The sequence below is a fragment of the Pleurodeles waltl genome, chromosome 4_1 (genome assembly GCF_031143425.1).
Source record: "Pleurodeles waltl isolate 20211129_DDA chromosome 4_1, aPleWal1.hap1.20221129, whole genome shotgun sequence".
NCBI classification, from domain to species: domain Eukaryota; kingdom Metazoa; phylum Chordata; class Amphibia; order Caudata; family Salamandridae; genus Pleurodeles; species Pleurodeles waltl.
The window spans coordinates 106,408,414-106,424,619 of NC_090442.1; positions in this window are offsets into that span (position 1 = coordinate 106,408,414).

Sequence of the window (16,206 nt, forward strand, 5' to 3'; positions counted from 1 at the left end):
GCCAGGTAGGTCCTCTTCAGGTTGCAGGTTCTGGTTCGGAATTTCTTCACTAGGGGTATCTTGTCCAGAAGTGTCTGAGTTGGTAGGGTTACAAGCCCTGGTTAAATACCCAAATGTGCCTTTGAAGTGGGGGAGACTTCAAGGATTGGCTTAGAAGTGCACAAGGTCCCCTTTCAGTTCCATCCTGTCTGCCAGGGACCCAGTAGGGGGTTTGGCAGTCCATTGTGTGAGGGCAGGTCACTGTCCTTTGACATGTAAGTGTCAGGCCCTCCACCCTCCCAGCCCATGAAGACCCATTCAGTATGCAGATGTGTGCAGGTGTGACTGAGCATCTTGTGTTTGGGGTTGTCTGAGTGAAATACATAAGGGAGCTGTCAACTAACCCAGCCAGACGTGAATTGTAAGGCACAGAAGGATTTAAGTGCACGGAAATGCTCACTTTCTAAAAGCGGCATTTCTTAAACAGTAATATTAAATCCAACTTCACCAGTCAGCAGGCTTTTGTATTACCATTCTAACCATACTAAATATGACCTTGTTACTCCTTTCAGATCAGAATCTACCACTCAAACAGTATATGAGGGTAGACCCAATGTTAGTCTATGAAAGGAGCAAGTAGATTAAATAGCCAATTGGGTAGAAACCAATGTCACTATGTTTTAAGGGAGAGAGCATATGCACTTTAGCACTGGTTAGCAGGGGTAAAGTGCGCAGAGTCCTAAAACCAGCAAAAACAGTGTCCAAAAAGTGGAGGGAGGCAGGCAAAAAGTTAGGGGTGACAACCCTAAGGCTGTCAAGTCTAACATACAGGCCCTGGGCACATGTAGTGCACTTTACTGGGGACTTACAAGTAGATTAAATAAGACAATTTGGTATGATCCAATGTCACCATGTTTTAAGGGAGGGAGCATATGCACTTTAGCACTGGTTAGCAGTGGTAAAGTGTGCAGAGTCCTAAAACCAGCAAAAACAGTGTCCAAACAAAATGGAGGGAGGCAGGCAAAAAGTTAGTGGTGACCACCCTAAGGCTGCCATGTCTAACAACACCCAAATTCATTTTTCACAACTGTGAAGCCTACTCCTCTCATAGGTTAACATTGGGAATTCCTTATTAAACTTTTAAGCTGTAATTCCTGATTGAGAAGGGGTTGCTATATCATGTTTTTTATCTTAGGAATGGTAACGATAAATCCTCTTTACTGGTAAAGTCGGATTTAACATTACTATTTTAGGAATGCCACTTTTAGAAAGTTGACATTTCTATGTTCTTACAGCTCTGTGTGCTTGCAGGCTGTCTCCAGTACATGTCTGGGGGGTGATAGCTACACTTTGTGCATTTCCTCTAGGCAGCCACACACACAGGAAGACTTTCTTTTTGTTTTTATGTTTTTTAAAACTGTTTTTATTGAAATGTTAAATCAGTACAGCAAAGTGCAGCATACAGCAGGCAGAGACATACATAGTACAATGTGTAGCATCAAATAAACTTTAGCTAATGACTTGTATTGCAACAGCTGCACTCTCTTCAAATTCAACAAGGGGGGAAGGGAGGGAAGGGAAGGAAAGCTGCTCAGCAATGTGGGCCATGCTCTGATTGGCCTGATATGTAGGCCTCAGTCGCTCATGTCTTTAAAGCTCTCACATGTCCCGGTGGGCTCAAATATTACCCAGTGGCTACAGATCTCAACAAATTGGTCCATGTAGCAATCAGCAGCCTCTGTCCCTATGCTGGCATTCACGTTGTTTTCTGCTCTCTGCGCACTAAGGAACATCTTCACCCAATTTTACAGGCATCATTTCCCTATTAGTGGCTAGATGGCCTTGAGAGTAGACTGCATATCAAAGCCATCCTTTTTCTGCGGTGGTTGCAGCCGCCTCCAATGCATCGCCACCTGTCGATTCGCAATCAATAGTAAAAGCGCTGTCAACTTGTGCATCTCTGAAGGGATGTCCTTCACATAACCCAGTAGCGCAACCTTTCAGCGCGCTCCAGAGTGTGCCACGCGATTCCGTCGATAGTATCAAGGACGGTGGACCAGAAATACTCCACTTCTGGGCAGGTCTATGCAAGGTGAAGAAAGTCAGCGCACAGCGAAAAGTGTACAGCCCACATTCTCAATCAGGTCCATCCTGAACATTTTGCTCTGAGGTGTGTTAAAGCCTGGGCAAGTACTTAAACTGAACTAGATGGATCCTGTAATTAGGAGAGAGCACTCAAGACTCAGCACAGCAAAACTTCCATTGATCTTTAATGATATGGGTCTCAAGGTCATCAGACCATAACTTTCGTGCCTGAGGGAATCAATCCTGTGCCATCTCCTGCATGCCAGTGTAAAGCTTTGTAATCAGCCTGTATAGGGAGGGGCTTGCAAGAGTCACCTCCAGTACCTGGAACGTGGGTGGTGCTGGTGAAAGAGTTATGCAGTGCCCGTAAGCTCACAACTCGCTGCTTGTAGTATGTAAATGCATCCATAAATGTGAAGTCTTGGCCCTGTAGGGCCTGCTGTGGCTCAATAAAGGTGGCGTCAAGGTAGACAGCTCCCATTGTTGTCAGCTGCAGGCAATGCAGCCTGGACTGATTGGCAAAAAGGGGTGCCCGATAATTGGAATTGAGGGGACGAATAGGCTGCTCAACCTGGTGCGCCACCTCAGTTCACTCCACGCCCATACTGTACAGGCCACAGTATCAATCCTTTTCCTCTGTCACCTGGAATCAAGATATAACACCATCCAGAAGGGACAGGGAGCTACATGGTCGTTTTCAGGTGCTGTATGTCCTGGAACTGGGTAGGAAAGAAACAGTAATGTGCGAGCTGCGCCTGGGCGCTAAAGTAATACAGATCCATGTCTGAGAGTCCCAGTCCTCTTTGTTCAAAGTGGAGAGTCAAGGTCTCCCATGTTATTCACGGCTGCTTTCTCCCAAGTGAGGGCCTATTAGTGTGAACTGAGCTATCTCCTACTGACATACAGCAGTAATGGCAAAGCCAAATTGAGAAATAAATTAAGGAATTTAGGAATGACCACCATCATAGCGATGACTAGTCTGCCAGTGAGGGGCAACAGGAGCATCAACCAGGCCTCCACTTGCTCCTCCAGCCAGGTCGTCAATGGACCATAATTCTCTTTCCACAGCTTGTCCAAATCCCAGCTCAACCAAACACGAAGGTACCACACAGGCCCCTCTGCCCACCGAAGCAGGAATTCCAATGGGAATTCCTCACACAGGAAAATTAGGTGTATCTCATCTGCATTCTGTTGGCTCTTCCTGGGCAGGAAGGGCTGACTATCCCCTACTGACAGCCTGGAGCCCGGGCTAGGAAGAAAGGACTGTGAACTTCAAAGACACTTCTATGGAGTCACCCACACTTCAAAGGCACAACTGGGTAAAAGTACTGGGTCTCTGACTCCACCAAATCAGACACGTCTGGATGTACAACTGGACTCCGTCGGAAGAACTGCTGTGCTGCATCAAGGAGTGTTATTCTGCTGGACTGCTGACCTGGAAGGACTGTTTTTCTGCTGGATTGTCCTGCTGCCTGCTGCTCTCTGACCCTGCTGAGGGAGACCTGGACTCTGCCTTGCCACTGTAGTGATCTCCAATGTCTTGCTGGCTTGTTTACTGTTGCTTGAGAGTCAGGGATATCAAAGGGACTCTACCCCACAAAAGAATCTTATCTTTGGTGTCTAGTGGGGGGATCTCTGCTTGGGGATCACGGTCCTGTGAAAATCCTCAAGCAGGAATTGATTAAGAAGCAGTACTGGTGGAAAGGGGACAATGTCCCCTTTTCCAGCACGTCTCTTGCCCATACTGGTGCTCAGGAGCAGAGTAATGCCCATTGAACACCATTGAAAATACAAGGAAACCATGCCTAATGGTGTGGTCTGCTTTCACCCTGGTTATTGTGATGTCAGCACACTATGCCTCACAATAACATAAAAAATAAATAAAACTTAAGAGCAAAAGGGATTCTATTACCTCTCTAAGAAGGATTTTTTTCGCCACTGTGGTAGGTGAACCATTCATGTCCACTCATCAGGAACTCTTCTAGAATGGGTACTAAACTAAAAAACAAAGAGAGTTTGGCCCGTGAAAGGATAAGGTCATTTCGAAGGAAAGGTTTAGTAAACACATGACAATACTTGAACGTTCGAAAAAGGAAAGGACAAGGCAGAATCTCTGGACTAGAGCAGGCTACAATAGGCTAGACGGGGACCATGGAACTGAACTGGTTAATGTCTGCAAAGACACAACGATGAAGAAACAAAATAAGCTAAGCAATAAATAAAAAGAAGGAAAGATCACAGGACAAACAGAAGCACAGTGATAGTTTGTGTGCTCCTTGTAAAATGATCCCTCTGCAAGAGGACAAGATCATGCAAAAAGCAAGAAGCAGTTACTTTCACAAAGTCTGGGATGACACCCAGCAGCTCTTATTGGTGAAGAGTGATAGGAAAGTCTCTGTGGTAGAGGCTGAGTCTTATAATCTCACTGCAATGGGAACCACAAGAGAGGAAAATGAGAACAGTGAAAGAAGCACAGAAAGAGGACTTAGACTCAAGGAAAAGCAGGACAAAATCTAAGAACAGGGCCTGAACACAAGGTTTGCAGGGAATAGAACACATGAATCCAAGAAATGGGAGGTACAAACAGAGAGAAGGCTAGTACAAAGTACACAACATAAGGAACATGAATCCAGAACTGAGGGCCTGATTTATACCTTGGCAGTAAGGATAATCCTTGCAATGGCAACAGAGTATCCATTCTGCCAAGATATTGGCTCTTCCGCCCGAGTAGACCATTCGTTTGACCATGGCAGAAACTATGGGCCTCATTAAGAGTTTGGCGGAGGGGATTGCTCCGTCCAAAAGGTGCCAGATATCCCGCCTGCTGTGTTACAAGTTCCATTACATCCTATGGAACTTGTAAAATGGCGGACGGGATATCTGTCAAGTTTAGGACAGAGTAATCCCCTCCGCCAAGGTCGTAATCAGGTCCTAGGTCTTCACCAAGGTTAGACCCTGCAGACAGCCCAACTCAGTGAGGGCTATTGGAGAATTTTCTATTCGTCTGTCCTCCCAACTAGGCTGGTTGGACATACATAGCTGATTTTTTGCTGTCCGCTACAGCTATGCAAAAGAAAAAACCTATTTCAGGATTTTCTTTATGAAAAGAAAAAAAGAAAACTCTTTGGTGCAAGGTTCTGTCATGTTGATGGAGCCCTGCACCAAACAGCGAACTCCATTGAGAGAAACCGCCGTGATGGCAATTCTTGCTAATACTTTAGAAATGATTCCCAGCTTGGTGGTCATTTATTAATCTGGCAGGCAGTCCCATCACCAGGGTGATGGAGGAATTTACTCCTTTGCCCTGGCAGAACAAGAAGCCATCCACCAGGGTTTAAATCGCCCTGGTGGTGGACAGAGAGGCACCAACACCATGGAACAGAAACAGAAAAGACAAGGTAACAAACCAGTAACTAAGAAATAAAGGGAAAGCCAAGGTACAAAAACTCAAGGAGCAAGCCTGGAATTAGAGCAACCGTGCAGAAAAGGGAAGAGTGGGTCCTCAGTGGCAAAAAATGTTGAGCATCCCTGCACACTGTGCTCAAAAGAAATAAGTGACAGGGCTCTTTGCAGATGCCCCCTACTTTTTGCCCCCATTTGAACTACTAGATGCTGGTTTCCAAATCTGACAATGCACTGGAGACAGTTCCAAGTCTGTTGCCATAGGGACACAGTATCCCTCTTTTGCTTTGATGCAGTGCACAATGTCCTGTTGTCAGTGACATGGATCTGCTCTGTTTCCTTCTTTGATACAGGTGGTTCAGATCTGAGGTTCTGGTGTCGGGGTCCCTTAAATTCTAGATTTAGGGGAGCTATGGGTGTGGAGGCTAATAGCCAATGGGCAGCTAGCACCTACAGCTATACCACCCCTGAAGTGACCCCATCAGGAGTGGTGGATCACTTTTGCTACCCAGAACTCTCTATTCTGCCATTTCTAACATGGCAGAAAACGCAATTTAGTGTACAGACCGGGCTACTCACCCTGGAGGTGTGGGTAGGCTTCTGGTGGTGTACATCACCTTACATTCTAATTTTCTTCCTGTCCATGAGCAGATGTTCCTGGGTCATGGGGAGGGCTGTGTCTTCCTCAGGGAGCTCAGATGCATATCAGAAGTGGTGCAGCCTCTGAAGCTTGCCGCTCAGATGTGCCAATTTACTAGCGCGCTTGGGAGGAGGGAGGTGTGGCTTCTTTCCTGCCCAAGTCTTTGGTCCCGACTCCTGGAAGTGTTCATACTGCCTGGCAGGAGGTTAGAATCTTTTCTTGGTGGTAGCAGACGTGGGAGAGCATGGGCTGGCCAGCTACAGCACAGTGGAACTGGGGCAACCAGGTGGACAACCTATAAGGTGCCACCTCAGTACTTGCCAGCCTTCCCTCAACACCAGATTCTGTCAGGGGAGAGAAGGCACATTGTTTGAAACCAAACCCGACATATTTGAGTGGTACCACAATGAAGCATGCAACCCAAGTCTGCCCTGGTGCAGGTCTCATGTTATCATATGGACTGCCTAAACTTATAGTGTACTATTTTAATGGTAAAATCAACACCACCCCCGGCTCCCGTTCAGCACCACGGACAGCCAGGACAACTCTTCACCTGGACTCCATGGGCTGGGTAAAATTAAACTGGCAGTTGTAGCCTGGTCCTAGGCCTCACACCACTTTACCCCGTAAGTATTCCAAGTAACTCGACCTTGAAGTGGCCGATTGTCACCAGCGGTTTTTCCTATTGACCCCTATGTAATGTTTTTCATGTAATATTTTGCACAGGTTCAATATTGAAACAAAAATCTAAAACTCCAGTTATACATATATGCTATTCAATTTGTTTTGGTGTCTAAAATAAGATAAAAATACACTCTATTTTTATAAATTGGTGTCAGATTTCTATCAAGTCATTTACTTATCACCCATGTTGGTGCGTTGAAATGCTTAACACATGTTCCTCTAGTAAAGCTTGTCTTCTCTAAGCCACTCTACTAGGACTGAGCTAAGGATTTATTAGTGTGAATCTAATGATCATCTTTGGGGTATTGTGAGAGTATTACATGGTGAAGGCTCACCTCCACACTACATAATACTCCACTTTCCTACATTAAGGAACTACCAATGAACAAAAGGCTACATAGGAACTTGGGGAAGGGAAGAACATGGAAGCCAGTAGACACAAAAGAGGGAAACCAAAAACAGTGTGTGGAGTGGAATTGAGAGTATGACAAGTTGAGGAAGCAAGTTTGAAGGTGTCAGTATAACTATAGGAGCCAGTAACAAAGATGTACAGAATGCTACTTCCTGCACAATATGTGGATAAGGCTTGGCAACATAAGGGGGTATGTGTACCACAGTGCACTAGGATGGTAAAGTGTAATCCAGAACTGAAACATAATGCGAAGTAAATTGTGCAATGTGCTGGAGAATGTACTGGCATGGTCAAGTCTAAAGGCAGGACATCACAGGGCCTACGTGAGCACCATCTAGTGGTAGGATAATGAAATGCTGACATCACCATATTAAACAGAAAATGGGGTGCATATGAACAGTTTGTCCGCCACAATTAAGCAGTCAAGGGAGACAGGGCTACATTAAAAAAAAGGTTTTTATTTCTAAATTTGTTAATGAATTGTAAATGGTCTCTTGCCCACTGCCTTATTCAAAATCAACTCTTTTTAAGGTTCACAAAGTGGTAGGAGTCGCAAGGTACCCCTTCTCTTTTGTAAATGCATTAGAAACCCAAATCAGAAGTTGGTAATATTTCAAAATCTTGAGACCAAATTAAAGTTACATATCATTGATGCCTCTTATACTGAGTCACAGTTTGTAAGGGTTGCGAACAACATGTCCATACCGAAGTGCGAATTGGTATACCGTTGCAATCCCATTTTAGGAATCAATAATCGTTTTCTGGCTCCTATAATGGAGTTCATGCACAGTAAAAACCTTTTTTTGTGTTCTCAAATGCACCTATTTTGCCAACCACAACGTTTACAACCATAAAATAAGTTTGCACATCAGGCCCTAAATCTCTTCCTTGCACAGCAATGACAAAGGGTGGCTGGGGGAGGTCAAAGCTTCACCAGGAGAACCTTGTCCACTGTTTGGAACTTTTTTCCTTGAGCCTAGAAAAAACGTAGTAGTTCCCTGGAATAGAGACAGCAGCATCTGTCTAGGAAAACAATGTAGAACTAGTGGTGTCTGTATTGTTGGCTGTAGGCCTGAAATGAGTTGGAAGCTAGTGAACTCGCAGCACAAGATCCAGGAGGCCTCTTCTTGAGTTTGACAACGCTGTGCTTAATTTGTTAAAAAAACAATAACTGCCAAGGCTCTCGTCAGGAGGCCACTGCTGCTTGATAGTAACAATACTACTAACCAACTATTCCAGGCCCCCCCAGAAGTATAAGAATGGCTTGGGCAGCAGGTACTAGTCATTTTTAATGTGTATTGAATTAATAATTAACTGTTGCTTTGCTCATCCCTAAATTAGATAGACAGCATCACCTTGTGGCAGACTGTTATAAGCACTGGTGTTGACGAATAAGTGCCGGTGCTAAGCACTGGAAACCACTGGCTCAAATTAGGCACTGAGAAGAAGTCATCAAAACCTCTGAAAAAGTGAGTATGATTTCCTGGTTTGGCAAATTATGATTTTTATTATGATTTTTTATGCATCAAAATTTGAGGCACTAGCTGCAAAGCAAAAGCAAGGTTTGTTCTATTTGTAGGTGCAGGATGCTAAGCACATTTGTTAGAAAGAGAGGGCTCCTTAAGTGAATGGTTTTGCATGTAAGAGAATAGTTCTTGAATTTGATACAGGCATCGATTATCACCGATGTAAATCTCTTAAGCTTCTATTAGTAGTGGTTCTTAATTACAATGGGTCAGTAGCAGCAATTAACTAATTTATCAGAATTATAAGATCCGTAGTGTTGCAGTGAATTTGCTTGTTTTAACACAAAGATTTCAGCTACTGAAATCTGACAAAATCTCTGTGTTAAAAAATGCACACTATGAGGAATTACTGGAGGAATAGTACCCAGAATAACTGTGGCTTTAATAAAGCCTCATTTCTAGGTGGGCCATTAGGATCCAATTCATAACAGCCTGGATTTTCCCCACCCCTAGTGGTATCACTATCACCAATATTGTAACTTTGGAGACAGGGAAAATCCAGACTATTTACCAGGCCACTTAATCAGGGCCTTAGTATCTGAGAAATGTGGACAAATGTAGATGAAAATGGCTTAGCTGTGGAATGGAAGGCTCCTTTCAGTGGGGCTAATGTGGTATTAACAATATTCCGCCATAAAATGACAAGGAAATTAGTTGATGTTTGTTAGACCTGTCAGACTGCTGCTATACCTGGAAGGACTGCTTTGATGCCTGGAGTCTACCTTTATCCTTGCTGAGCCCTTCATTTTAACATGCACCCAGTATTGCAGAAGTATCTCTAAGGGTTAGTTTTCTTGCCTCCAGTTCAGAGCCACATGGACATAAAAGACTCCTACCATCATGAACCAACACCTGGACAAAGCCTTAGAGAGTCCTGAATGCCCAAGAAGTGTCCCACCAGTCCTGGACCCTTGGAAGTGATGCTAAAGGTGCCCAGACTGCCAGAAACCAAAACTGAGGACAAAATATGGCCAAAACGTCCTCTTAGAACCAGGAGATCGGGACCAACCTGCTCGCCTATCTGCCTGATGTGCATTGATGGTCAGATTGACTTAGCAGCTTCTCCTGTTACATTCTTCTCCACAGTTGCAAATTATTTTCATCGGTTCTTCGCTGAAAGGGTTATGCGAGAATAATGAAGCTGTATTCAGCTACAGCACTCTGCCTAGTTCCTCTGGAGATTTTCGATTTCCATTTCGATGATAAAGTCCAAATGTTGAAATCTTCACTGTGCCTGTGACCCAAGGCCATCCAACGATAAAGCTGCCTCCTCAGACACTGCCTGCAGCCATTCCCACTCTGAACTTTTCCTTCTCAGATCACTTTCTTCAAGAATTTTCTTCAAGTCCAAAGGTAAGCGATGACTGGGCCCAATCCACTGAATCCTAATCACGCTCCATCGCGGTCGGCCTTAACTTTCGACTTTGGCCCGGTCTTGCGCTATTAGATGTCCAATGTTAGTGCTTTGAACTTTTAGGCTCAAGTTTTCACTAAAAACTTTAAAAATTCATAACTTCTGTTGTACTGTGTTGTGTTTCACTTTATTCCTATTTGTGTGCTGCAAAAATACTTTACACAGTTCCTCTAAGTTAAGCCTAGCTGCTTTTGTGTGAAGCTACCAAGGGTTAAACACAGGTTCATTTAGTGACTTTTTTGGTTCACCCTGTGAGGGATTGTGGCTGGGCCTTGACTAGGGCTCTCACCCCAGTAAACCAACAACCCAATTGCTCACCATATTGTGAAATAGGTGAGGGAGAGTAAGCATTTTCTTCCCAATAGGTTGGGAATATCAGGCACAAAACCACTAATACTGCATGAAAAGCTAAATTCCCCAGGTGGTGTTCACACCCAATTCTGAGTTTCACATTTCAGAATTGAGAATATGTGGAACTGGTCTTACTGACCTTTATTACCACACCAAATTAAACTGTTTTAGTGATTTCCTTGCAGAAATTCATGTTAACAACCATTCAGTCCTGTTAATAATGTCTTAGGAGTGAATATGAATTTTCCAAGTGTTAATGAAGGAGATTCTTAACTTTATTAAAGACTCAGAGGCAACTATTATTCAGTAAATGTCCACTATAATGCTCATGGATACTAGTAACAAAACGTCTGAAATAGATGAAAAATAAATGAGGAATGACATGAATTACATATCCCATGAAGCACTAGGAGAGAGACTGTAATACAATACATTTCAACCATTGTCTATATATAGAAAGGTAGAACAATAGTCCTTTCTCTTTCGTGGTGCAAACGAAGCAGTCAATTTAATGCTGAAGCAAATGTGGAAAAAATGAGAAACAGGAAAAAATCGTCATTATAAATAGAAAAAAAACTTCTATGTGATTGGGATATAGGTTGAGGGACTGTTGACTGGGAGACTGCCAGAACAAATAGAAGACCCATTCAATAAATAAATAGATGAAGGACAGGGAAAAAAAATCATGAATTTTTGTAAATATGTTACCAAGGAATACCTAATGATGCATTATGGAATTTTGTGTCTGAAACAAAAATACTATGCAGCAGGGTAATCGCACCTTCTTTTCTTAGTAATTTCCATTACTAACACTTTATAAATCCACATTTTTCTGTCAAGACTGAAGGCTTCTTTCTATGCTGTTTTAAAACAAGTCACCACAGGTAAAGAAATATGAGCAATATGCTTTTGGTAGAAGGTTATAAATGTGGAAGATGAAGACCTAATGGCTGCTTTAAAAATATCTTTCAATCTGTCACCCGCTAAAAAGGTTTAAGATGGCATTGCTCTTAAGGAATGGGCTCCAAAATGACTAATGTCAGTACCAGCTTGGGACTTGATCCATAAAAACCTTTTGCCAAAGTAGCTGGGGATATTGGAGCAATCAGTTTGACAAGGAATATTAATCGCTGCTAGGAGGAAGGAGACCTTAAAGTGGCAGTTTGATTTTCATAGTACTTGAGATAACATCCAGCACAAAAAGTGGAAAGGAAGAATACCCCACTGCGATGTGAGAGCTTTGTTTCACCTTGAAATAAAAAAAGGAAACATCTGAAGCGGTATACTATTTGGTTGATAGATCCAGAACTGTAACCTATTATACTCAAATCAAATTTTAGCAGAAAAAATGTATGAGGGCAGGCCTGACTATAAAAGTCAGCAAGTGCCAGATAGGGCAGGGTTCAGTGGACACCAAGTGAGAGGAGGCAAGGTGCAGCCCCTCACGTCAAGATTGAAACCATTATGGCTTGCGAACCACCCAAGACCCAACCGGAGGTGGCAGCCTTTCTAGTCCTCACCCGTTACTAAGGAGATTTGTTAAAAGGTCTAGCACCATTCTTGCTCCCTTGATCAAGCTGACTTCTAAGAAACAGCCCAGAAAGGTGATCTGGGCAGAGGTGTGCCAGAACATTTTTGACACCCTAAAGGAGGCCATGTGCACAGCACTCATGCTCAACGCCCCTGAATTTTACAAGGAATTCATTGGACAAACAGATGCCTTAGAGTAGTGGTTCCCAACATTTTGATTTCTGTGGACCCCCACTTTAACATTAATGGAACCCAGGGACCCCCACTGAATCATCATGGGAATCCGGGGACCCCCGCCTGAGTCATTACTGGAAGCTGGGGACCTAATTTGTCAATATTTGTTAATATTTTTTAAGTTTCTAGGCTCTCACGGACCCCCTGAGAAGGCTTCGCGGACCCCCAGGGGTCCCCGGACCACAGGTTGGGAACCACTGCCTTAGAGCATGGCACAGGGACCGTGCACTCACAGCTAAACAAATAAGGCCTGGATCAACCTGTAGCCTTCATCAGTAGGCGGGTACTCTCCTAGGAAGAGAGTGCAGTAGAAAGGGAAGCCTTTGTAGTGGTCTGGGCACTGATGAAACTGAGATCATACCTATTTAGTGCTCACTTATGGGTTCAGACAGAACTCTCAGGTGGTTACTGCAAATGAGGGATGAGAATCTCAAACTTTTGAGGTGGTCTATCTCCCTACAGGAAATGGACTTTATGGTGGAACACCAATCTGGAACAGACAACACCAATGTTGATGGTCTCGCAAGGTTTTTCTGCCTTAGTGAAGATAATTCCCAACGGGTTAGGTGACTTTCAGTGTGAGGGGAAATGTGTTAGACCTGGCAGCCTTGATGTGCTTTTCTCCGTAACTATTTGCCTTCAACCCTCACTGCCATTTCGGCCTAGCAAAATAAAGCTTTTGAATGGCCCAAACTTTATTTTTTAGTACATGTAAGTCAACCATTGGGAAGGCCCTGGACATCCTAGTAGGTAGTGTGCAGTGTATTTAAAAGTTGAGACGTGTGCATTTTCATTTTACATCTCCTGCTAGTGAAAAACTCTTAAATTCATGCAGGTAAGAGCAGGTAACTAGTTCACGTTTGGTGTCTTTGCAACTGTAATGAAACATTCTCTCTCATGGTGTTCTTAAACTTTAAATTACAAGTTTGAGAATGATATTTTAGAAAGATGAAACAAAAAGGTGATGGGTGTAAGGCTTGGATTAATCTCAGCCTCTGGTAATCGCTCTGGGCAGCATTCCCATCCATTATTCCTTGCCCACCATGCCACCTCAGTTTAGACCCAGCTTCATGCAAATCAGTCTTGACGCTGCGCCTCATTTGAACAGTCCAGCCTGAACTTCCAGGCCAGGTCTTCCCTCAATCAAAACACAAGCAACCTAGGACCAATTTTTCCCTAGCTGGGGCTCTACAGCCAGGTATAACTTTGTCACAGTGCCACATTGAACCTGAGACCCACATGTGGGCATACTAGCACTCTTAGGGCGGCAAAATCAAAAACAACATGCTAATGGATGGCATGCGCAAATTGAGCTCAGCCACTGGTAATCGCTCTGGGCTACATCGTAATCCATTGTTTTTTGCCAACCAAGTCACTTCTTTAGACCCAGTTTTACGCACATCAGTCATGACCTTTGCTCCTCATGGGAACAGGCCAGCCTGAATTGCCAGGTGAGGTCCTTCCCTCAGCTGGAACACAAGCAAACTAGGACCTGTTTCACCCTAGCGGGGGCTCTTCAGCTATGTATAGCTTAGTTCCAGTGGTAGAGTAATCCCGAGACCCACGATGGGCATACCGGGTGCACTTGGGACCGCAAACACAAACAAGGTGATGGATGAAATACTCAAATTAATCTCAACCTGGCAATCTCTCTCGGTCACAACATGTGTTCATTATTAGTTCTGAAAAACATCAAATCATAATATTATTTAAATACAGTACATAGGGATTTTTTAATGAGAAACTTCTGAGACAAATAGGGCCTCATTATGATTTGGGCGGACAGAAAAGCCCGTCCGCTGAAATTCCGATGGGAAGGTTGCTGCCATTGTGGCTGCCTCCCCGCCGGGCCCATTACGGTTTTGCCGATGGGTCAGCTGAGTTTCCGCCCTCTGGTCCAGCGGGAAACGGCCTACCGGATTATCTTACGGCTCATAATAGAGCCAGCAGTAATGCTGTAGTGTGTAGGGTGCACCAGCACATGTCACAATGTTCACTGTCTGCATAGCAACAGTGCTGCCTAGGGAGCCATGAAATTGGTGGTGGAGAAGGGGGTCGTAATCCCAATAGGAAGCACTGCTTGCAACGCTGCCCTTAGGACGGCCACGACTGCCAGACTGCCGGGACAACTAATCCTGGTAGTGCTGGCAGTCCCACTGCTGCACAACTGCTGTGGTCATAATGTGGCACTTGGACCCCATAGGAGGCAGTCCAACCGCCACCGCAAACCTGGTGGTCATGAGACCATCAGGTTCATAATGAGGCCAATAATATGGTTAACTAGTACAATTGAATATGCTGTCAAAAAATTACTTCATTCAGTAGGCCATAAGGCAGTCAGAGGCTACTGGGCCACAACTATACCTCTCAGATTACTCTTCATTACTACTCCTGACCCAATGGCACAATTTAAAGTCAAGAGAGGGAGCTGGAACGAATGGTGCACACAGTTGATTATCAGTGGAATTTAACAATTTCTTCAATCAAAACAAAAGTGCAAAGTGAGGAGTGCTCAGGAAGGAAGAGAAGCCACCAATTTGTTTTCTGTTGGAACAAGTCCAGTCATCAGATAGGAGATTCAAAGCACTCCCAAATAAGTCCACGTAGTGTATTATCGCAGACATCCTTTATTCTTTATAGAAACATGAGTTTAAACATTTGACTTCCTCTACCTCTGCCAACATGTGTTTCACTTCCTCTGCCAACATGTGTTTCCTCTGCCTCTGCCAAACATGAGCTGCAAATTTAAGCAGCAGACTTCATCGGGACTCAAGCGTCTGCAGTACGTGTCCTGATGTAGAACGCTCCTATATATTTTATCACTCTGTTACTAGGAATAGTACTTCTGAGATGTCACCTATGGCATACCCGGTGCACTTAGGTCCCGATCTCAATGTGCCACTCATACCATGCTGTACCTGGCTGAAGAGCCTTAACAAGGGGCAAACCTGTCCTAGGTTGCTTGTATTCTGGTTCAGGGAGGACCTCATCTGGCAGTTCCGGTTGGGCTGTTCCTGTTTCTTGTTCATGAGGAACAGGGTCAAGGCTGATTTGCTTATGGCTTGATCCAAACTGAGGTGAAATGGTGGGTAAAAAATGATGGACTGGGATGCAGGCTGAGCAGTTGTCATTGGCTGAGATTAATTGAAGCATTCCATTCACCTTGTTATTTTTGCAATTGATGCCCTAAGTACTCCTGAAATGCCCAGATGTGGTTTTTGGGCTCACTGTGCCACTAGGGTCAAACTATACCTGGATAAAGCAGAGGCCTAGCCCTTACTACATGAGTTACTGAACTTTTCCTGTGGCTTGTGTGATGTATCAAGTGCGCCCTTATTAATTTACTGAGCACTACTGTCACTGTCCTGAGTAAAGGGCAAAAAGCAGTGGTGGCAGCATACTGTGGGACATATTTATGGGCAAGTGGCATAGCGCAGCACGTCAACTTGTTGCGCTGCGTCACAGGGAAAAAGGCAGGAATGCTCCATATTTAAAAGAATACAGCGCATTTCTGCCTTTTTCCTTGCGCTGGTGCTGTTTTGGCAACCTAGTGCCAAAGCAGGCACTCTGGCACCATGGCGCAAGGGTGTCTGCGTTGTAAGCAGGATTGCTTTTGTGCAGAAAGGGGCACCTTTCTGCACAAAAACAGCTCCCTGAGGCCTTTTCCTCTTTCTTTGTGTGCTGCAGGATACAGCACATGTAGAAAGCTTGCAATCTTGGAGGGAGGGGATCCAGATGCTGAAGTGAAAAGGATGGAGACAGGGCTAACTTTAAAAATTCCATGAGGACATTTGTTGTCAAATGGCTGTTAATGAGTTCTTCCGGAGCACTGCCATTTGGTTGATGGTAGGGGTGAGAGGTGGGACTGGTTCTCCTGTGCTAGGTGAGAAAATATATTGGGCAGACCTGCCCTTTTGTCTATCCCAGCTTAATGGTTCAAAGCAGCTGA